At 43.7% G+C, this 24754-nt stretch overlaps 1 protein-coding gene across 2 annotated transcripts in view; it reads right to left on the bottom strand.

Moving 5' to 3' along the window:
- The window catches only part of LOC144782607 (uncharacterized), a 913515-nt gene that overhangs the window by 867584 nt on the left and 21177 nt on the right, over nt 1–24754 (bottom strand). Inside the window, exon 2 of one of the 2 annotated variants that reach the window (XM_078661973.1) lies at nt 2675–2850. The exons of the other annotated variant lie outside the window; for it this stretch is intronic. The gene's annotated coding sequence lies outside the window, so the exon portion shown is untranslated. The remainder of the gene's footprint in view (nt 1–2674; nt 2851–24754) is intronic. 2 annotated transcript variants of the gene reach the window in all.

Genomic DNA, 24754 nt, shown 5'->3' with positions numbered 1-24754 from the left:
AATTACTACTGGAATTGGTGACAGTGGTACCCTAGAAATTCTGGGGCATTTTATTGAACTAAATGTAGTGAGTATCTTGATAAAACTATGGAAAATGCATTTGGGGACACACCGTGCATGTGTCTGGGATAGATCTGTCCGAGGGGGATTGTACAGCCTGAATCCACAGCACTCTCTTCCTGGGTTCCTAACATGGGGCCACATTACAATGTCCTTCGGGAGGACCGCCAACCACCATCTTATTGGGTAGGAGACCGCCCAAAAAGGAGTCAGTGGTCATAACCGCCCTATTACAATAGGATCACCATGGTGGCAGTCAGAAAGTGCTTTTTTCTAGTGTGGCTTGTGCTGTGGCCCAGGAAAAGGGCCGCAGCACAAACTGCAGTAGAAAAAAGCACTTTGTGCACATCCTGTGCCAGGCACTATGTGGATATGTGTGGGGGGGATTACATGTGCCCCAGTCCACTTAGCAGTGTCCCACTGGGGATGGGGGGCCCTAGTGTCCCTTTTTGTCTGCCTTGGATATCCTAATCCCTCCGGAGGTGCTTGCGCAGACACCACCTCTACTGTATGGACAGGATTCTGACTGCTGCCCCACGGGCTCCTTGAGCCTGACAGAGGCAGTGGTCTTTCTCCCCGACCACTGCATTCTGACCATCTTCATTGTAATGCAGCGGTCAGACCGATGGCCTGGATGTCGGTGGGACCACCAGCAACAGCCTGTAATTTTTAATGCTTGTGCTATTTGGTTATAGATAACCTTGTGGTTGTATTAATCAGAGCTATTCCTTTTCACAACAATCAAATGTGCTCTATATAATATTGAGATGTATCTGTGATGATATTCTGGACATAATATGAATATTGGTTTTTCATTTTTTAAATTGTGATAAAATATTGTATGCAGTATATTTTAACTTTGAATATGTAAAGTTGTACTAATTCTGAATAAACTAGACATTTTTACATGAAACAGTGTTCAGTACCAAGCCAATTTAGTGAATGCAAGTGAAGGGTGGATTTCCTTTTACCTACATATGACATACATTGGTTGATGGTTTTGACAGAGAGAGTGAGTGTGACAAAAGGGACCCTTACTTATTTCAATTGGTATTTTACTCTGTCCCTTTTGGTTAGAAGGGTACCTCTCCCAAATTTATGGACTACAATAGTTAGAACCCATTTGTCTGTGGTTATTTTTTGCCACCTATGTAGATAATATGTTATACTTCACCCTACCGAAGTTGGCAGAGGAGGGGGAAGCGAGGACTCATTGTCTGCCACCATTTGGTTTAGTGGCTTGAGCAGTTAATTGCTGACCTACTCTGCTCCTTGACTGGCAGCGCTGTTAGTTATGTCTGAGTGGCTGTTGAGATGATTTTTGTTGTTATTGCCCTTTAAGCCAATGAGGAATTTGAACTCTATGGTGGAAGTATTAGCAGTCAGAGGCCTATAAGGCACTCCACGCAGTAGGAGCTAAACATCTCCAGAAGAGAGTGGTCTTTTACCATCCGGGCCGCTCTCTGCAGTCTGAATCGCTGCTTATGGCGGCCGTCCCTCGCATTAAGAGAGCTCGCCGGGGCGGCTGTTCTTTCAGTCTGCTAGCCCCACAGATGTGGAACGCGCTTCCACTCTCACTTCGGGGAGCGACTAGTCTTTTGGACTTCAGGAGAGGTCTTAAAACCTGGTTGTTCACCCAGTAGGCCTCACTAGTTGCTTTTTCTTGTTTCTTTGTGTGTGTGTTGTCCTTTTGTGTTCTTTTTAATTGCGTTATGTTATTCTGAATCTGTTCCCCTTACCCAAAGCGCCGGGACACTCTTTTTGAGTATCCGTTGCGCTATATTAAAAACATAAATAACATAACATAACATAACATAACAGAGGGCCTTTAGGAAAATCTCCTATATTCCCATCTTTTCTCCATTCTGGACGCTTTTAGAGTGTCAAGCGCAGGTTTCATTCAAGACATCTCATCGTCAGCATGAGAGCCAAATAAGGTGTTTCCTGAAAACAGCAGGATCAGAATTTGGATTGGGCTTCATGTTTCAATCCTGTGAATCTCAGCCAAGAAGAGCGTCAAAGAGCTAGACCATGACAGTAGCCATGCACTGCGAGAGTGGAGGAATCAGCTATAGCACTGAATACCTGGTTTGACACCATCAAGCGTTCATTAACAATTTCTAGAAAGACCTGACGTTTATCTCTGGGAAGATTTTCCAACAAATGTTGAATTGAGTTCCACAGAGACCCATCAGAACGCCTTAGAAGAGGTGTAGCGCTAGCAGCTTTCATTGAAACCCCAGATGTCCTGCAGACTTTTCTGCCCACCGAATTTAATTTTTTGCTTTCTTTTTTGCAGGAGGTACTATATAGGTTTGAGCTGTGGTATGTAGTTTCTGAGCAGCTGACACGATAATAGAGTCTGGATTAGGATTTGAGCAAATAAAGGATGGATCCTGATCCAGAAGCCTGTATATTTTCTGCAGCTGCGGTGGTGCAGCCTTTACAGCAGCAGGTGTCCAGAAAAGTTCTATACCTGGTTCTAGGAGACCTGGAACCAACGGTAGTAGTAGTAGTTTAGCTACAGATTTTTCAACAAGTGTCTCAAAAATAACCAATTTGTAGAAGTGGTTGGCAAATCAATATTTCATTTGTTAGTACCCTTAATAAGTACCTCCTGGAAGGTGTTGATATCATCCATATGCGATATTCTCGCTAGAGGAGATTCCGTTAAAGTTGGCAAATATAGTCCTGAAGAAGATGTGGTATGACAAGACCATGAATAACTCAATCTGGATGTAGAATATCTTCTCCATGTAGGATTGGCCGCTTGCAAAGAATAACACAAATCTAAAAGGAATCACGAAACCAAGCAACAACGGTCATTTGGACATTGTACCAAAACAGGCCTTGAAAAATCATAACATTGTTACTGGACCTGCAGGTCTGGTGACTTAAAAAATCTACTCAACCAAATTATAATGCTCTTGACCCATTACTAGTTTCAAATTATGTGATCCTAGTCAAATATTTTAATTCACTGAGCATTTATTTTCTTCTTTATCACATATAAGATCACCTTCAAATACGCTAGGACAGCATATCTGCTGTCAAAAAAACATTTTTGTTTGATTTAATAGGCTAAACGATTGCTCTATATATCTAAGCCATATATATGTTATGTTGTTATGTTATGTTATGTTATTTGCACTTATAGAGCGCGCGATTACCCTTGGGTGTCCTAGCGCTAAGTACGGGTTACCTGACGAAGCTGAGAGAAAATCTTACTGCGAGAAGAGAAGAGCCATGTCTTCAGACCCTTCCTAAATGACAAAAGATCCGGAGCAATCTTAAGAAGGAAGGGCAACTCATTCCAAGCTCTCGAGGCACAAAGAGTGAAGCTCCTGCCCCCTGTATATATGATACACATGACCGCTGACTTGCGTCTTAGTTCATTAACCGCATTGTCATTAGGGCGGGGGCAGGAGGGTTGTTTATATCATTTCAAAAATGATCACTTTTAATAAACACATACCTGAAGCATAAAGTGGTCGCACACTTATTTACAATCAGCAGATTTTCCATTGAAATGGTCACAACATTTCCCACTGACATGGTTTTACTCCTAAAACTAATAGTGTACAATGTTTGAAAATCAAGTTTCTGCAAATATTTGTCATTTGCACATCACCAAGTAAAGTGTTCCGATTTGTTTTGCTCCTACGTAAATCTATGTTTGCATCACATTTCTGAATTACAAAAAAAATGTTCTTTCGCAATTCCTGATACATTTCGAAGTACTTCTACTATTTATTTACAAGCTGCTTAAATGTTTTGTGTTAGAAAAAAAAGCTGACATCTTACAGCCTTTTACTTCACATTGATGGTTGGATAGCTCACTTAACAAAAACCTCCAGGATAAGGTAAGAAACAATTAGTAAAAATAAAAACTGACATTTGACCTCTGTCCTTGAACAGCCAGAAAATGTGTCAAGATAAAAACAAGATTTAAAGGTGTCTTTATTGCTCATTCACTTCCTAAATGAACTAAATACCTGTTCCTTCCAACTTAAGTTCACTCAACAGACAGTTGAGAAGGTACTAAAAACAGCTCGACCTGATAAAATCTATCTCGCCATAGTGAGTGGGCGAGTAGATTTTTCAAAGCCTGTAAAATCATGCTCAAGGTGAATGGTTGCCCTACAACTTTTATTATAGACATTGGTGTGTCGATGAACATCAGGCTGGCAAAAAAGTACAAAGAACTGGTGCCGATACCACATCTCACACCGTCAAGAACAAAGGTGTGCACCTGGGCAGCGTCTTCGCCCTTGCAGAGTAAAGAGTAGTGACAATGCAGCACAAACAGTGCAAGTGCCAATTCACGTCCTCTCAGGTACATCGTTGCGTGCATGTTTACTAAGTTTTTATACTGCTGCTAATATGGGACTGATCTCTATTAACTACAACTTGAATGCCTATTCTGAAATAGCGAGTCAATTCGTGACACTGTTTCATGGACTCGGGAAACTTAAGACAATTAAGGTGCAGCTTCACGTAAATGAAGATACAGTTGAATTGCTTTTCACTTAAAGGACTGCAAAACAACATTCAAATGGCTGATAAAATAATTTAGAGATAAAAATGGCTATGATTGGCATGATGATAGCAACATACAAAAGAACGTAAATGATACAATTCTCAGGTAGATCATAATTTGATGCCTCCAGCAATTCGAAGAAGGGCAATAGAACCACATAACTAAAGTGCAAGCGCATTCACATGAGTTTACAGCCCAAACATGAGACAACAATTCATAAAAGCTTTTTTTTCTTTAAAAGCGCCATTACTCGTAATCAAACTGAAATGGGGAAGTTAAAATGCATAAACATATTACTACAAGGACAACTATTTACAGTATAAAATAGTAGCAATATTGGCAATTAATCTTGACTAAACGGATCGTCACATTTTTTTTCCCTTTTAGCTCTCGGGACCAGACAAGGAAATTAACAGCGCCCTCCTTCTAATCGCCCAAAAGTGGCCTAAAAATGCAGCAGTTGCGCAAGCAAATAAATCACTTACACAAAATCTCAACTTAGGGACTTGATTAACTCCATCAATAATCATGACTGTACCCTTTTTAGCCTGGGCGATTTCACTAACAAAATACCAGCCACATGCCCCAATTGCTTGCTTAAGGTGTCCCCAACTGCTCTGGTACTACCTCCCAGTGAACATTTTTCTCATGTTAATTCTAACCCCATTCATTTTGTACTCATCAATGCTCGCTCCCTCCCCAAGCACAAAATTGAAATACAGGAATTACTAACCAATCATAAGTTAGATCTTGCGTTTATAACGTGGGGTGACTCTTCTACAGGTCCTGACTTCTGTGCGGCTACCCCAGAAGGATACTGTGTATCATGACATGATAGATTGTTAAAAAAGGACGGTGGGTTGGCGATTATTCATCGAGAAACTTTCGCCATAAAAATGGAACCAATTATATTATCAGTGTGTGAAGCACTGTCTTTTTCTATCACTTTTCCCAATACTCAAACATTCAGAGGATCTTTGATTTATCGTCCTCCAGGCCCTCGAGCAGGCTTTCTTAAAAATGTACACATTCTTATAGAACCGATGGCAGGAACTCCTGATTACACCATACTGGGAGATTTTAACTTCCATCTAGAATCTTTACAGGATAAGGAATCCTCATCCCTTATAGCAGACCTACGGTCAGCAGGCTTACAACAGCTGGTTATAACACCTACTCACATGGCGGGTCACACCCTCGATGGATTATTTACCAGCAATACTAATATCTCAATATCCTCTGTCCTACCGCTCATTTGGACTGACCACTCTGCAATATTCTGCACTTTACAAATTACAAAAGCTAAGGAAAGCCAAACCATTTCGCGTACCCCTAAACAAGTTCGAGCATGGAAAAATACTGATATTATTCTCTTGCAAAAACACTGTCCTCTACCCAGCAGGAAGCTATAGCAGATCCTGACATAGCGGCCAATAACTACTCTTCTTGGCTTCATAAAGCCTTCAGCATTACAGTGCCAGTTAAGAATGTCTCCACTAATCGAAAGGTGCCTTCAGCCCCAAGGTTCTCAGAGGCCTTAAGATTGGAAAAATAACGGTGCAGAAATCTAGAGAGAAAATGGCGCAAATACTATGACAATAATGCGAAAGATTTATATAAGGACTCACTGACCAAATACAAGCACCTTATTGTAGCAGAAAAAAAGTAAGTACTATCAAACACAAATAGAGTTGGCTCAAAATTCCACCAAGCAGCTATTTCAGGTGGTAACCAAACTCTCCAATACACCTACAAGCATGGTCACAGAGGTGTCACCTGCTCTGTGCCACTCTCTTGCTGATTTATTTGAAGACAAAGTGCTTCAGATTTATTCAAATTTTGATACACAAGTTAAGTTATATCCCCCTGCTAGAGATAGCCTGGCTAATCACACGGCTACGGGCTTCGCAGAATTTAGTCAAGTCTCATCGGAACTAGTAAAAGAGCTTATTCTCTCTATAAAATCATGTTCCCCTCTGGATCCTTGTCCTCCTTCAATAGCAAAACTCATTCCAGAACACATAGCCCCTATTCTTACTAGTATTTTTAATTCAATGTTCCACACTGGCCTATATTCATTGATTTGGAAGAAGACCATTATTAAACCCCTATTAAAAAAACCTAACTTGGATCCCACAGAACCCAAAAATTATAGGCCGATTGCTTGCCTTCCTTTCCCTGCAAAGATTGTGGAGAAAATAATGAATATTTAATTATCCCTATTCATTGATCAAAATAATCTTTTGGACTCCACTCAATTCGGGTTTAGGAAGGGTCATGGGACGGAGACAGCCCTTATTAAGGCGGCGGACGAAATTAGGATGATTTTAGATCAAGGGGGTGCGGCGGTCCATGTTCTATTGGATTTGTCCGCAGCCTTTGACACGGTCGATCATTCCATTCTAATCGACCGTGTCTCGGCCATGGGCATAGGACATAAGGCCAAAGTGCTACTAACCTCCTTCCTCGCTAATGGCACTCAAGCGGTTAAACTGGGCAAATCCTTTTTACCCATGTTTTCTCTTCCATGTGGGGTGCCACAAGGATCCTCCATTAGTCCGACCTTATTTAATATCTATGTGTCGGACCTGGCCAGGATCCTTAAAAAACTAGGGATGAGAATAACGTCATATGCCGACGACACCCAACTGCTGTTGGCAGTGCATAATGATGGATTACAAGTGGCAGCCAGGAGGGAATGTTAGCCAACAGTTCCTGGATGGCACAAAACTGCCTAAGGTTAAACTCCGATAAAACGAAGGTTATGACCTTTGGCAGATTAACCCCTGGCTGGTCCCCTACGTGGTTGAGGCGGAGGTCCCAACTGAGTTGGGACCTCCGCCTCAACCAGTCAATAAAGTCAGGAACCTTGGGGTTATGTTCGATGACAAGCTCTCGTTCATCCACCATGCGAATGCAGTTGTATCCGCTTCCTTTAACACTCTTAAAATGGTAAGGAAGTTGCTCCCTTTCCTTCCCCCGAGTGCGGGAAAGACTCTCATGTGTACGTTGGTTATGGCAAAAATCAATTATTGCAATGGCCTCTTTCTGAATGCTCAGGAGAGAGTCTTAAATAAGTTACAATTAGTGCAAAACGCTGCAGCAAGAATGCTATCGGGTATGCCTAAATTCAAATCTATTTCCCCAGTTATTCGCCAACTACACTGGCTACCAATCAGAAGTCGAACTAACTTTAAGGCGTTATGTATAACATATAAAGCAATCAATAACTCCGGTCCGGAGTTCCTGAAAAAGGCACTCTGTCCATATATCCCTACCAGAACCCTGCGTTCCTCCTCTGCACGCTGCCTATTCATCCCACGTACAAAGAAATCATCTTGGGGAGACAGAGCATTCATAGTTGCCACTGCCAAACTGTGGAATACCCTTCCACTACATATCAAGGCCAGCCCATCCCTCATTACATTCAGGAAGTTGATAAAAACATGGCTATTCAACCAGTAAGCACTCCCTTCAATCCTATGTCCCTCTATCTTTCAGCGCCGAGACCCCTCCGGGTAGTTGTGCGCTATAAAAATCTCATAAATAAATAAATAAATAAATAAAGGTCTAGCATCAGATTTCAATATGCACAAGGCCTCTTTAGAGTTTTGAGTCCCGAGTTGTCTGCACACTGGAGCTAGTTATTTGCCCCTCGGTTTCGCATAGGCTATGCAAGCAAAAAGAACATGGCCTATTGATTCATGTGAGCAAGACCAGCAGGGGCAGCCCTTAGGCTGAGATTTGTTCATCAGCCAGAGATTTGTAAAAGCATTGATTGGTAGGCTGCCGTGCCTGAATTGGATTTACAGTTTCCTATCGGCTGGAACCTTGATGATATCAAAGTAGGTTTCTAAAAGGTGATTGGTTTTCAGGTCTACGAAAGCATCTGTTAGGCTGCCCTGTTCGATTTTCGAGAATGCGTTCTGCTCAACCCATGCCCAATATAATAGGTTGGCCTGGCCTCTAGTGTAGGTTGGTGGGCAGCCGGTATCGTGTTTTGGCAAGCCGATTCTTGACCGAAGGCAATCTACATGTTTGATCCAGCCAATCGTTTTAGTAATATCCAGAGCAGAGACCTCATTGAGAGCTGCAACAAATGGTTCCAGATCTGGAGTGTTGACCAATCTATGCCAAAACTATAGTGGGCAAAACCTTGCAAGATCATTGATAGGCTTAATACCCAAATCAAGTTTAAGTGGAAGGAGAGGGGTGCTTTGGGGAAGGGATACCAAGTGTCTAAGGAACTTTTTCTCCACTGCTAAAAGATTGCTTACGTTTGCTGTACCCCACAACTCTGCCCCATATAAGGCATTGCTCACAGCCTTGCATCTATACAATTTGAGAGCAGGTGCTACTAGTTTTGTATATGAAAGGTAATGCTCTTGCCTCAGAGCCCCAGTTAACTGAGAACATTTGAGAGATGCCTTCTTAAGATGGGTCATCCAGGTCATTCCCTCAGACAGCTTAATACCCAGGTAGTCAAAAGAGCTCACCCTCTCAAGTGGAGCATTGTCCAGGGACAGATTTCTCTTGAAGGACTTGTGGGGATTCAGCAGCATTAGCTTGGTTTTGAGGGTGTTAATTACCACACCCCTCCCATCACAAAAAGCCTTGAATTGGTTCAATAATTTTTGGAGGCCCAAAGGAGTTTTACAAACAAAGAGGGTATCTTATACAAATAATAGTGTGGAGATTTTGTGGTTCGCCAAAGAGGGGCATCAGCTGAAATGGAGCATAGGAGGTCAGCTACTTGATTAATGTACAAAGAGAAAAGGGTTAGAGCTAAAACACAGCTCTGGCGGACCCCTGCTGAATCTTGATGGGCTCAGAAGTTTGGCCCTGGCTACCCCATCTCACTCGGGCGAAATTCTCTTCATGCAACCCGATTAGGAGTTTCAGAATTCCCAAGGGCATTCCCATGTCCATGAGCACCTGCCACAGTAGATCCCTGGGGACAAGGTCGAAGGCTGTTTTTGAAGTCTATAAAAGCTAGATATAGACCACCCTTGCCCAACACAACTACCTTCCAATACAGCATGACAAGATGAAAAACTTGATTGGTAGTGCCAGTCTTCTGTCGAAAGCCCGCTTGGAGTGGAGAGAGGATGTGATTCTCATCCATCCAGTCCTGGATCTTAACTAGGAGAGAGCGGCAGAAGACCTTTTGTGCACAATCGATCAAGCAGATCGGGCGGTAGTTGGAGGGCTTCGACCTGTCGCCTTTCTTAAAAATGGGGATAACTTCAGACCCTTTCCACAGTTCTGGAATCATCACCCCGCCAGCGATGTCATTGGCCAGTGTTGTGAAGTATGTTGCCCAGTTTCCCCTATGACAGCGAAAGAGGTCACCAGGGATACAATCCGGGCCCGGCTGGTGAGATTGCATCCAAGGAAGACAAGATTTCCTCTTTGGTGACCGAGAGGCTAACTACTGGCTGACCCATGTCAAGAAGCATCTGAGCTCTGTCTTGGGTACTAGTAATAGAGTACAGAGCACTGAAGTGTTTATGCCACTTCATAGCAGGGATGTTATTGGCCAAAGGGGGGGTGATCTTTCAGAATTACCCTTGGACAAAAGTGACCAAAACCTCCTGCTATCTGGGTGCAGGATATCCTCCTCAAGTTCTTCCCATCTCCTTTCATCCCACTCTCTCTTGGCTTTGGTTTGGGCCTGTTTATAATGCCTCCTAACGTCACGTGTCATGGGAATATCCCTGTTTCTGATGGCTATAGACAATCTCCTTCTCAATTCCCTGCACTCCTTGTTAAACCACAGATTTGTTCCCAATAATCTCCCCTGTGTAGATCTGTCCTTATGAGTATGAACATAAAAGGATCTGGCCAAGTGTTCAAAGAATTCGGTATTTAAAACGCTACAGCTAGCCTGTGTAGTTAGTTCTTCGTCGCTAGTAATAGAGTCTCCAAATGCGTTTCTATGTAATTTTTTATTAGTTTGATCTTTTGTTTATCTGCTATAATTGCAGGCCATTTGAGCCGTTTTTTATCATTTGAAGGGATTACTTCCTTGGTGCTCAGTGGGATAGAAGCAACCCTCCCCTTTTCACCCCATGGATTTTCAACAATCAGGCTAAGGGGATTGTGGTCACTATCACAGGACGGGATGATAGCCATATCTTGTACTAAAGGCCATAGGGTACGATCCACAAGTAAGTAATCTATCTGACTCGACCTGTTTGGCCGATAAAGGTCATCCCCCCTCCTTTTTCGGAGCTGGTTCTCCTATTGGTGGCCATTAGCCTATATTCCAAGGTTATAGCATTCAGTTGCAGAACTGCTTGCAACCACTTTTTTTTATAGGGGGGAGCTCTAGAGTTGTTACCAGCCACGATTTGTCCTCTTCATTCGTCTCATAGGAGTCAGCCCAATCAAGTGGCTCATGTGCAACACTAAAGTCTCCACCAACTATTAGAGGGTGTCTGTCATGCCTGACATCCAGTAACGTATCCAGGGCATGGAGAGTTGGGGAGCTACCTCCTCTAGAACTTCTGTCATAGACATTATAAATGTTGATGCTTGCCCTTGCCCCTGTTTAGTCTAATACCAAGGATGTCTGAGCTACTGGTGACCAGCTCCTTGATGTCACAGTTTAATGAGATGTTAATTAAAATGAGCAGCCCACCTGACGACCAGCCATGTTTTGATGGTATTGCCGGTCTATGAAATGTCATGAACCCAGGAATGAATGTGAGGGTCAGGCTCTAAGTTTCCTGTAATAAGCAGATCCCATGTTGGTTGATGAACTTGAGCCAATGGGGGCATCGGGCTTCCCCCTTATGCCCGCCACATTCTACGTCAATATTTTAAACTTCCTGATGTTTGACATCAGGAAGGGAGTCTGGAAAGGGAGAAGGGCAGTTGGTTCTGTCGCCTTAGTTGAAAGGTAGCTGGATGTGTCTATGACTCTAGCCTGCAAATGGTCTCTTGTCAATGACATTATAGCTGTAGCTGAAGCAGGCTGTGGATTGAATATTATAGTCTCATACCCTTGGGAGGGGCCCTCCTGATGGATATGTGATACAGGAGGAGTGAAGACGCAATCTACACTGGAAATGGGCATGGGTTGCTCGTTAAATTCTAGGGGTAGTCAGTCATTCTGGGACAGAGTCAAAAGTGGGGAATCCTATGGGACAATGGGGCAACTTTAACCTGTTCAGTCATGCTAGGTATGTTCAACTTCAGCCAGATGTTTGTGGCAGGTGGTGGGTAAGTTCTGACTTCCAAGGCAACTTGTGCACCAAATGTTCACTAGCTAAGTAAGCTCTATTGCATCAACAGAGCTATGTTTTAGGACGCATCTTTTTGCCTGCACAATATCGTCCTTTATTATAGATCTGCATCCCCTAGTATGCCTCAACCAGTGTATAACTTTGTTTTTTAAGGCCTCACCGTTCTCGTGTTTATAACTATTGCAGTCAACCTTAGGGGTATTGGTCATGTGATTAGTTGTAGGGAAAGTAGCAGTATGTGTGGGATAAAGTGGTTGGCAAGGTGTCAGAGCCCTACCACAATCTGTGTTCGGTGTCTGTGATACTTGCTCTGTCAGCATCCCATGCCCCACAGAGTCCCGTGGTGTACCCCTATATTTCCACCCCGGTCCATCTGATACTTGCCATGTACGGTTGTTATGGTGCTAGAAGCCCTATCATTGCAAAAATACGACCACATTATGGGGCAGAATTGATGTTCAAAGCATTATGGCAGGTTTGCATGCAAAGGGAGGTTGCAGAGCCCATCTTTGATTTTGTGTGACTGTTTTGAGTGGGCACTGGTGGGGGGGACTCAGATCTACTACATTCTTCTAGTTTAAGATACAATTTTGACATTAAGACAGTCAAAGTCTCAATTGTACCTTTTAGGGCTACTATTTCCCTCTGTAGGTCTAGATTGGAGGGTGCGAGTTCCCTAGCAGCCGTCCTTCAACCCTGGGGGAAGCTCATGTTTAGCCCATTATCTGCTATGCATGTATGCTCCAAGTTAATATATACATCGATTGTAACAGGTTGCTCTGCAAGAGGTGCAAAGCGATTACTCAGGGGGAATCAGCTAGCATAGCACGTTCGGGCATGCAGGCTTCACTCGTAGGGCTCAGAAGACTACAGGGGGGCTCTTTTGGTGTTTCCGGGACTGTCGCCGAGTGTGTCTTGCTGGCTACTTTCTTAAATAAACTTGGTATGTTCCCATATCCTTAAATTATGACATCATGGAGCACTCCACTGGTCCGACACTATGGGTCTTACCCACTGTGGTGGTGCCAAAAAAGGACAGTGGAGGTTTGAATTTGATTTGGATTTCTAAAGCGCGTAGCTACCCGTGGGCGTCCCAGCGCTGTGACTCATCAGACTAGATCCAGGGCGGGGTGATTCAGGGGAACAGCCAGGTTTTCAATAGCTTACGGAAGACTAATAGATTTGTTTCCCTCCGGATGTTGAGAGGTAGGGCATTCCATAATTTAGGGGCATTGTATGAGAAAAGACGACCCCCTGACCGCGCTCTTTTGCTTCTGGGGACGCTAGCCAAGGAGAGGATGTTGGATCTCAGCTGTCTACTGGCTTTATATGGTTTGACGAGGGGTCTCAAAATAGGGGGGCCCTTGCCATGAAGGATTTTGTGGGTAATGCAGAGGGTTTTAAAGGTGATTCTTTCCTGAATTGGCAGCCAGTGTAGTGAATTGAGAGCGGGTTTTGCAGAGCATCTAAGTTTAATACCAGTAAGCAGTCTGGCTACTGCGTTCTGGACCTGTTGAAGTTTATTAATGACCAGTTTTGGAGCGCCCAGGTATAAGGCATTTCCATAATCTAGCCTTGATATAATAAGGCCCTGAATGAAAAGTTTCCTGGACTGAGAGGTATGAGGGGGAGAATTTTGCGTGCAGTGCACGAGGCCAAAACATATTCCAGCGTTTTTTCTGGCTTGTGTCTTAAAGTTAAGGCCCTGGTCAAGCCAGATCCCTAGGCTTTTTATTTCTTTTTTTGGAGTGGGGGGTATTCCCATGCAGAGTGGCCACAGAAACTTAGTGGGGAGTTTAGAAGGATTGCCCAACAGTAGAATCTCTGACTTCTCCCCATTGAGTTTGAGGAGAGATTCACTCATCCATTTTGAGATGTTCTTGAGGCACGCCGCTAGGTTTTCCTGACATTGGGCAGACTGGTTTAGACAGACAACAAGTTGAGTGTCGTCAGCATACATAAGTACCTTAATACCAAAAGGTGTCACGATTTCCTCCAGAGGTAACATATACACGTTAAAAAGTGTGGGGCTCAGGGACGAGCCCTGGGGGACCCCACACTGAAGGGGCAGCGCTCTGGAGCGGGCGTGTCCGCCCGCGACCTCAAAGGTTCTATGCTCTAAAAAAGATTCAGTGCGCATTTGTGTTGATATGCAATAGGCTTTATAAGTTGTTTTAACATTAACATTAACATGCAGATTGTGCAGGAGGAGACTGACAGGGCCACTTGCAGGAGGGCACAGGCTCTCGGGAACAGCGCTGTTAACAGCTTGGGTTTTTGGGCAGAGAGGATCCCTCTAGGTCGTAGAAGCCGTCCTGCTGCGGTGCTTTCTTCTGGCAGGGCAGAGTCACCCGGACACAAGAGCCAGTCTTCAACTGCTGAGGTTCCTAAACCGGCAACCGCTGAGGACTAGATGCTCTAGCCCAAAGAGAGGTTCTTGGCGACTGGGTGAAGGCTGAAAAGTCTCAGGGGTTTCTTGGAGGCTGTGCTGGGTTTCTGGAGGGACAGCATCCCCTAATCTGATTGAGTCAAATCCTTCCATTCAAGATGGAGGATTTTCTAAGGAGGGAGTCACCTCCGTCCAGGGCACCTTAGGAGTAGTCCTGGAAGAGAGTAGACACACCTCTCCTGCCTAATTTTCCCGCCAACCTTGAAGCCAAATGTGGGGCTTGGTCAAGGGGGCAGGCATATCTCTAGCTTGAGAAGCCCTGGCTAGCATTTTTTTGCAGGGGACTTATCCAATACTGGCATCAGTGTGGGTTTATTATGCTGAGGAGTTTTATACCAGTGCATCAGATATCAGGCAAACGGTGAGGGTAACCATGCAAAAAGGGTCACTTTCCTACACTTAGTCATAAACAGAGTTTTCATAATACCTTTTTACAGATTTGCAGATTTATTTTTCATCTTATGTCGTTGCCCTACATCTGCCAATAGCAAAGCCACCATACAAAAACCACAGTCACACATATCAGAGGAAGATGAAAATGAATTGTACTCCTTTTATGCCTATTAGACCCTGTTCCAGGGGCCATGAAGCAGGGAAAGACTACTGGGCCACATTTGTTGGGGATGTTTTTTTTTGCCTCTGCCACCTGAGTTCCATCCTGCTTTGGCTCTACAAAACTGGGCCAAGTACAACCCCTCCAGCACTTGACTGTCTATGGCAGTGTTGGCGAGCAATCACAGACTTCAAAGGAGAATAGTGTGGGGGTACAGCAGGCTCAAAGCTCAACATCACACAAAGCAGTGTAAAACTATAATTGTCCAGCCCACTGCTTCTATTTAAAAAAGAAAAGTAATTTATTCTACTGTAAAGCACAATACAATCCTTCTCACTCTCCCCTCCCCCGTCTGGTGGCATAGTTGCTAGTGCAAGTGCACTGCTTACCCTATGTTAGCATATATTATCTCTCTCTGGCTGAGACAACCAAATAGTCTCTCACCCATTGGTTTGGGTTGAGGTGAGCTGCAATGAGCTTTCCCCTCACTCTTGATCACCGGAGTTGTGCTGCCAGGCGGTTGGTGACGCGTTAGAACCAATCAGCAGGATCCTGAACAGTGGCAGCTGGAGTGGCTGGATTCTGACATTGCCCTCTTCGGTGATCGTGGTGGCTTCAGCAGCAGACAGGCCATATGGTTCCAAAAGACTCTAATCTGTGAGCTTCAACAGAGTTCAGCCTTGTTGGGATGCGGAGATTGTGAAAGTTCTCCTTCGAGTTCTGGAGTTCTGGCAGCGGCTTAACAGTATTGAGGTGCTTGGTGCCCGAGGGAGCAAGCCTGATAGGGCACGCTTTGGCACAGGGTGCAGCAGCTTTATTATTAGAAGCAGCCTAGTCCATTCAGCACATGCTAGGACAGTGCCAGGCTCGCCGATTGGGCAAAGGTTTGACTGACAGCTACAATGTAAATCCTGCATTGTGACATGTTAAAATAACCCTTTTTAACATGTAAAAGCTTCCATTTTAAATATTACTAAGCCACCCCATGTAAGCCTGAAATCCAGCAAGGTAGGGTGCATGGTATTTAAAAGTGGAACTTGTGCACAACTAATGTTACGATATCCTTATGCTGACAAGGCCCTAAAAGCTATTTTCACTGTGGCAGGCCTAGCTGTCCTATGTAGAAAACCAGAGTACAGATTAGAATACTAATACTGTATTCTGGGACTGGGACAGGATAAAAAAAAATGTAATCACAATTTTATTAGTTATTAAAATCCAATTCAATGGTGAAGTCAGATATATTTCATAAATATTAGGGAAATGTTACTTTACGATAGTTATTGTTTACCTGCGCGAAGGGGCACAAATATGTGGCCTTACTGACAAAAGGATATGGCACCAAGACACTTGGAAAAGAAAACAGAGACTAAGACACAAAGTGCCGCGGGACGGTTGGAGTGGGGGCACTGGGGTTTGATAGGGCAATGGAGACTGCTGGATGGTGGATGGTGGATATAGAAGGAAGGGTGAGCCGATGGCTCTAAGTGGTACCAATGTGCCCCTAGGAGGGTGAATCCAATAAACAGACAGTTGAGGTGTCTGAGATCACATAGAGGGGATAATTCAGAATCGTGGCACAGATCCTGATGGTACTTGGAATGTTCTACAAGGACACAGCACCTGAGGGTATAGCAAGTAAGTAAAAACGTTACTGTATAAATTAAAGGGACATTTTTACATTTATATAACCATATCCCAAGTATCCTTACTTTTTAACATAAGAGTATATAATTGTTGGTTTCAGTTGCCTCCCCAACATATTATGTGATTAAAATGTGAAGCATTTAAATAAATTGTTCATTGTCTTTGACTTTGTGCTACATACACATTTTTGTGTTTGATTTCGAAGAAGCTTTGGATGTCACATTAGATGTCATAGTAAGGATTACACTGATGGCTTCTCAAGCTTTCGGAGACACGATCCAATAACTTAATTTGTTCTCTGATAAAAAAAAGTTGATTTGCAGGAAAAAGCAGCAGTTTGTTGCTTTCGTTCATTTTTTTATTTTTTATGTTGGAAGTAAATACCTCCTCTGTGGATCTTGGTGATTAGAGCAGATACACATTATGAGCTCTAAAGAGTTGTTTCTGTAGTTAAATAGTCTGTGTGTTTTTGGGTGATGTTGTGTTTATTCTATGAACCGACAAACTGTCTAACTAGAATGTATAACAGTCTTAACCTTAAGTATTTCAGCTTCTTCCCAGCTTCTAGATTTCATATATATACGGTCCAGGTTGAAGGCATTTGCCGAAACGCGTTAGCTACCTGTCGTGTATGGTGTAAGAATCCAAATAAAAGAAGATATATTTAAATACTAACACATCTGGAGTGGTGCTCATATGTGACATATACCTATTGCAGGTGCGCTCCTCAGAAACGATTGAAGAGAACTTTACATATAAATATGTATACAATATGCATTTGTTTTGTCTTATTTGAAAGAAGTATTCTAGGAATTATTCCATACTTTATAGTTAATCTAAGCTTTCAAATCACTTGTCCTGGATAACACTGGGAAAATCTTGTAATATTCATTTAATGGTTCAAACTTGTCATCATGGTCTGTTTGTTTAATGTTGGTAAATGTTATCCCTGTGTTAATTCTGCTGTTGAGTCTAGACTGAAACTAAGATTATTAGATGGATTTGTTTTTAGGTCTTCATAGATTACGCCTTTTGTTGTAGCTTTGTTCGCCTTTGAGCACTCATAGATTGTTGATCATTTGTGATATGTACAGGGTTTTGTTACACAAAAGGAGGTACAAAGTGAGGTACTGGGTTTTTAAGAACCGGCACAGAACCGGTAACCCAGCGGTGCCAGGGAATCAACACCCAAAGACCTCGGGTTCTCCTGATCCAGACCTACAGAAACTCGGAGTCTTCTAGGTGAAGTCAAAGATTAGTTTATTGGCTGCAACCAAGGTAACAGGTGTCCTAGAAGTACAATACGGGTATGTTCTCAGGAGACTGCACACTTTCATGAAGTCAGGCTTCTCTTCTTATACACAGTTTTAGGCCCTAGGCAAAACATTCTTGGTTGTAAAGTAAATAGTTAACATATTCTGGTTCAAAGAAAAAGCAGAGTCATGATGACATGTCCATATTTCACTTCGTGCTGCCTACAACAAATCATTTGGCAAGGCCCAACATTTCATCAGATATCACTGGACCCCTAATAAAAACGGGCACCTCCCCACCATAAAGTAAGTGAAGCAAAGGAGTGGAGAAAGATGTAAGCGAGATATGGCAGGTGTGCGCGCTGAAATGGTTTTATGGCTGGTTGAGCCTAGATGCTATCTTGCTCGGCCACCGGGAGGGAACTGACCTAACGAGTTCGGCCTGGGGCAATGGTTCTAACTTGTACTGAGGTCAGGGAAAAGTCGATTAAGGAGTATGTGTCCTTGTGGAATCAAATTCAACTGGATTAAGGCCTATGTAAAGGGCAACATATAAATGGGAGCCAAGGGTTCAGAATGTAAATGACGATTTCGAGGTGAAATCGTCACTCGAACACGCCGAAAATACATGTACATGATGTACTCGTCATTCTCGGTCTTTTGATACCAAATTCGTCATATTTCGACGAAGTTTTATTTCTCGAGTCCAGAACTATTATACGAATCCAGATTTTCAGAACCTCAAACCCTCCTTTTGCCCTTACATAGGCAATTAATCTATCCTCATGTTAGTCTGAGTCCAGATCTATATTCCTAAAGTCATTGAGATGTTGCTGTAACATCATTCTAGTACTTAGTTCATCTCTTGACACAGGCTTCCTTACACATGATGTAACACAGAGGCCACATATTGCAGGAGCACACTGTATGCATAGACAGAACAGGAAAAGAATGGCTAAGACCATCCCAATGACCATCAGAATTTTCCATCCCCAGGCAGATATCAGTTCCCAGAACCATCCCATTAACGACCAATCTCCTTTATCCACATGAATAGATTCGGAAATCTTATGCAGTTTGGAGATGGCCCTGTACACTGTTGGAGCATTATCTGGGATGAAAATGCAACAACTAGACTGGATCAATTTGCATACTCCACCTCGGTCCGCAAGTACTACATCCAAAGCGACCCGGTTCTGAAGGGTCATAAGTCGATCCGACTGGAGCTCAGCAGTCAGGTTACTAAGGGCACCAGCAGTTTCAATCACGGTGGATTCAACTACCCTTGTTAATTGCCTTATGTTTCTGCTGTTAGCCATGGATCCCCAGAACGGCAGAAAACCCTTTGCAAAGTCCCCAAATTCTTGACCTGCAGTGTCTTCTTTACTCAAAACACCTCTAACTACCCTTGTCCGATGGTAATCCGCCGCTGCTGTGTAGGTGGGAGGTAACAGGAATGAAACAAAACATGAGCCCGAGAAGTCAGGGGGCAACCATGTATAGGCTCTATCATGGCAGATGAAATAAGTACCCTTAGCGGCTAAAAACGCAGGGGAAGTCTGAGATCCAAAAACATACGTTTCTGTACAGATACTCTTCCCTAGCTGAGCTCTGGGATTCTTGCCAATACCTTGCAGACACAGGTGACCTTGATGGGGTACGATCCAGATAGGGGACGATCTTTTGGCTTGCTGTTTCTCACTTAATGTAGTGCCATATCCGGTCACGTTCCAACCTACATATGCAAGTATCTCATCATTCGGAGTATCTTCATAAGAAGTTACTTCCTTGATCATGTCAACTATACCTTTGACTAGGGCGCTAGTCTTGAGGTTGTCTTTTACAGAACGTAGGGGTTGGATTTCTCGTGCATATATGAACATTGTCCTATATGCCCATACTGAACCATTCTGACTAAATGGCAGGACCAAATAGGGGATACCTTTATCCGTTGTGTGAGGCATGAGACCACACACCCAACAGTTAGTTGTGTTCATTACAAGTTGGTGTTGGTGTAATAACTGAACGAAGGAGTTATTAATGAACTCTAATCTCCTATTTGATTCGTGGTCAGGCAGAGGGTGGAAAGAATGAGAGGAAATAGTAGGAGGAGGTATGGGTGATGTAGTAGGCGCAAATGTTACATGGAAAGAGAATAAAACATAACTTATCAAAAAGATCATTACGCTTGATAGCATAAAAATACACAATATGATAAAACTTTTCTTCGCCATCGTGTTACATAGTCTCTGCTTAAAGTTCATTTGTTTGGCAGGTCTCTCCACATCAGGAAACTCCATCCTCTCTAAGGTGCTGCCCGCGACGAGGAGGTTGTTTCTGCTAAGGAGTGCTTCTGTCAGTCTAGGGCAACTCCCTTGGACCGACCAGAACCACCGACCTAACGTCGTTGGCTGCACTTCCGAAGACTTTAACCAATCGCGGCCCTAGCAGCGGAACCCGGATGGCGGTTCGAAAAACAAAAAATAAGCAAGTTTCCTAAATGGGAGATCTGCACTTTCAAAAATAGGATTTGGGGAAAAAGATACGTTTATTAGTCCATAGGTCTTGGTCTCAGATCATAAAAAGGAATCACTTTTATTAGTCTGTTTTTCTCGGTCGCAAATTGTAGCGTCTTTTTCCTGGTACTGTCTGGTCCTGAAACAGGAGTTCAGGTTCCAAAGAGTTCAATTGTTCTGGTGGTGGCACAGTTTCTTGAAAAATGTTCTCGCTTTCACAATCAGGGTTAGTTTCTTTTACACTGTCATCAGTTGTGAGCTCTGAGTCAGTGCCACCTTTCTGGACCCATTGGTCATAGGGCAGAGGGAAGGGTACTTTTTTACTATGGATCCCGTGGACCCAGTTGGCCTTCCCCTCCACCCGAACAGCTGACCTTGTAGACAGAAGGACGAGGTGAGGCCCGGTCCATCTGGGCTGGTCGTTTCTTGTTCTTTGAAAGTTGCGGACGAGAACCCAGGAACCGGGGTCAATGGAGTGACCCGGAGTCTCAGAGACCGGAGGCAAGGTGTTGTGGACCTGTTGATGTAAAACACGCAATTTAGCCGTCAATTCATACAAGTAATCAAGCAAAATAGGGTGTTGCAGCTCGCTGAACCTCGTGGGCCTAGGCACTCCCCATGTGTTGGCTGGCCGGCCAAAGACGATTTCGTAGGGGCTGAGTTTCACTCGCGAATGCACAGTCATTCTGGTGGATAGGAGTGCTAAGGGTAGAGCGTCAGGCCATTTAAGACCTGTGCTCGCTTGGATTTTGGCCAATTTAAGTTTAAGCGTGCCATTGTAACATTCTACTAATCCAGCTGATTGGGGGTGATTTGCAGCGTGGAACTTCTGTCTAATGCCTAGCCCTTCACACACTCTTTTCATCACACAACCCACAAATTCACTTCCGTTGTCAGACCAGACCATTCTCGGCATTCCGAACCTGGGGAAGTACTCTTTTACAAGGGCTTTCGCTGTGGACAAGGCAGTATTGTCTTTTAGGGGATAGGCTTCTACCCATCTTGAGAAGGCACAAACAACAACGAGCACGTATTTTAAGTTGTTGCACCTCTCCATGTGTATGAAATCTAGCTGGAAAACATCGAACGGATACGTAGGAGGTGCAAAATGACCAGCTGGAGTTGGTGTTCCCCTACCAGGATTGTGCTTCAGACATACCATGCAATTCTTGACAACATTCTCTGCACACTTGGGAATCCCTGAATTCTTCCACACTGGGGCCAACAACTCGCAAATCCCTTTCGTGCAGATATGAGCCATTCCATGAGCCATTGTAACCACTGCAAGCACATATGCATCGGGTAACAACCATCTCTGATGCTCTGTCAATTCAACCCAACAACCATTTGCATCCATTCTTCCTGTACTCTCTCTCCACGTGCTTAACTCTTTCTCTGTGGCCTCAGCTTGGATGGACTTCACACTTTCTATCGTGTCCTCACATATTCCAACCTCACCAGTCCATCTTTCAGGGCCTGCAACATACATTCGGCTCATCACATTCTTTGCCGTTTCCTTAGCGGTCTCATCAGCAAATGCATTTCCACGACCAACATCATCAGTCACCTTCTTGTGAGCACTACATTTCACAATCGCTATTTGCAGGGGCAAGGTCAGTGATTCGAGAAGCTCATTCACCAACTGACAATGCTGAATCTTAGCTCCATGCGAAGTCAGGAATCCACGTTCTCTCCACAATCGTCCAAAACTGTGAGCCACTCCAAACGCATACTGACTATCAGTGTAGACAGTCACTCTCATTCCTTTAGACAACACACATGCTCTCGTAAGTGCGACTAGTTCTGCGGCTTGAGCTGAACCATGTGGTATTCGCGCAGTTTCAACGACTGTATGCAAAGTTGTGACAGCATATGCTGTAGTCACGTTCCCATTTGGGAGTTTAAAGCATGACCCATCTACCCATAATGTACCATCACATTCAGCGAGAGGAGTGTCAAATAAATCCACTCTCCCTTTTGTCTCTTCCTCTGTTGTGAGGAAACAATCGTGCTGTTCTAAAGCATCTGATTCTTCTGCAATTGGTAACAACGTGGCTAGATTCAGGGTGCTGCACCTTTTTATGTGCACATGGCTCGCTAGCAGCGTCAATTCGTAACTGGACAGTCAAGCACTAGTTAAGTGCTGTGTCTTTGTCCTATTTAACAATGTGTCTACTGCATGCGGGACCATCACGATTAGTGTATTATTCATTACTAGACCTGCAGACTGTCGAATAGAAACAGCTGCTGCTGCTGTGGCCCTTAAACAACTCGGCAATGCTGGTGCTACCGGATCCAAAGTGGCCGAAAAATAGGCGCATGGCCGCTGTCTATCTCCGAATAACTGAGTCAACACAGACAATGCACAGCCCTCCTTCTCGTGGACATACAATGTGAAAGGCTTACTGTAGTTGGGGGTACCTAACACAGGAGCCGAACATAATGCTGTGCGTAATTCGAGAAAACTTTTCTGACACTCTTCAGACCAAGGAATGGGATTTGGTGTATTTTTACACGTTAGTGCCACCAAGGGTTTGGCCAATAACGAAAAATTTGGAATCCACTGTCTACAGTACGATGTAATGCCCAAGAAAGCACGCACTTCTCTCTGTGTTCTTGGCACATTCAATTTCGCTATTGCCTGAATTCTTTCTGGGGTCAGCTTCCTTCCCTCCTTCGATAAGAGGTGACCTAAGTAGGTCACTTCTTGTCGGCAATATTGAAGCTTGGAAAGTGACACCTTGTGATGCAGATCACACAGATGACGCAACAATGTCAATGTGGCCTGTTTACAAATTTTCTCATTATCTGCAGCAATGTGCAAATCGTCCACATACTGTACAAGAGTGGCACTTTTAGGCAAAACAATCGTGTCAAGCTGAGTTTTCAGAGCCTGACTGTATATTGAGGGGCTTTCACAGTAGCCTTGAGGAGCGCGTTTAAAGCGGAAGCTTCGACCTCCTAAACTGAAGGAAAAAATATCCCTGCTCTCCTCAGCAATTGGGATGCTGAAGAAAGCATTCTTTAGGTCAATCACTGAAAACCATGAAGCAGAAGCTGGAATCATAGTCAATAATGTGGTAATGTCGGGCACAACTGGGAATTGTGGCACGACTATCTTATTTACTTCTCGAAGATCAATCACGAATCTGTACACAGGTGGCTGAGAAGGGTCAGTTCGTTTTAAAACAGGCAGAACAGGACTATTGCAAACATTGCCTCGTGTTTCTTCAATCACATCCTTTTCAATTAGTTCGTAAACAATCGCTAGCAAAGCTTTTTCACCCTCATTAGATATTCTGTATTGGGGAATTCGTGGCATTTTAACATTCGACTTCAATGTTACAACATATGGTGGAATTTCTAAAAGACCTACATCATTAGGACCAGTAGCCCAAAGAATATCTGGGAGAAGTGCTAATTCTGCTGGAAGTGCATCTCTCGACAAATACATGGGAGAAACCACTTTCTTACCTAAAGTGAGTTGTACTCCTGAAGGAGAACAGTACAAAGTCGCATACAATCTTTTTAACAAATCTAATCCTAGCAAATTTTCACCACAACCTGTTGTCAGAATAAGGGGTGCTTCGAATTCACAAGGACCAACAGAAAGAGATAAAGGGTCAGAAATCGGATTTCTAACTGGGGCGCCAGAAAAACCTACAGAAACGTTAATTTCGCCAGACAAAGGTGCGCCAGGGAGTTTGGAGTGCATAATAGAACTCTTCGTAGCACCAGTATCCAACAGAAAAGGTTCTGACACACCTGATGTAATCACCTCAACGTAAGGTCCACTCTGATCTACTGGAACTGAAACAACTCCCTCTCTTTGTCTATGGCTGTCCTAGCAGTCATCATTCTCCCACTGCTCATTTTCTGTGTAATAATCTTCAACATAGTATTGAGCTGTCCTGTCAGATACGTTATTTTGCTGATCAAACCTGTTCATAGAGCTTTGTGGTGGAAGGGGACGTGTGTCCTGTGTGGCATTTCCACGCCCTCTACCTCTAGGCGCTTGCTGACTGCCACGACCTCTAACACCAGAAACTCCATTTGCACGTTGCGACAGGGCAGGACAATTATACTTGTAATGACCCTCTTGTTTGCAATATAAACACTGGTTGGGACCTACACGGGGTTGAGTGTAATCGAATCTTTGCGAGTTTCTCTGATACTGTTGAGGCTGCTGAAAAGTATTCTGGTAGTGATTCTGGCCATTATTATGTTGATTACCACCACCACGTGGCGGATAGGCTTGCTGTAGCAAAACCTTTGTTTTGAGTTCTCTAGTTTTCTTTTCTACTTTATCTTTCTCATCCTTGTCTCTATTCTCGTAGTATTGTGCAGTAGCTAATATCTGCGCTGAAGATGAGACTACCCAAGAACTTTCTGAATCTTTTAATTTTTTACACAATTCTGGAAGTAGATTGTGCACGAATTTATCGACAAACAATCTCTGACCACCTTCTGTGGTCATATCTTGACC

The sequence above is a fragment of the Lissotriton helveticus genome, chromosome 9, assembly GCF_964261635.1.
Source record: "Lissotriton helveticus chromosome 9, aLisHel1.1, whole genome shotgun sequence".
NCBI lineage: Eukaryota > Metazoa > Chordata > Amphibia > Caudata > Salamandridae > Lissotriton > Lissotriton helveticus.
Note: the sequence above shows the minus strand (reverse complement) of the source record. Positions and strands in the feature narration are given on the sequence as shown.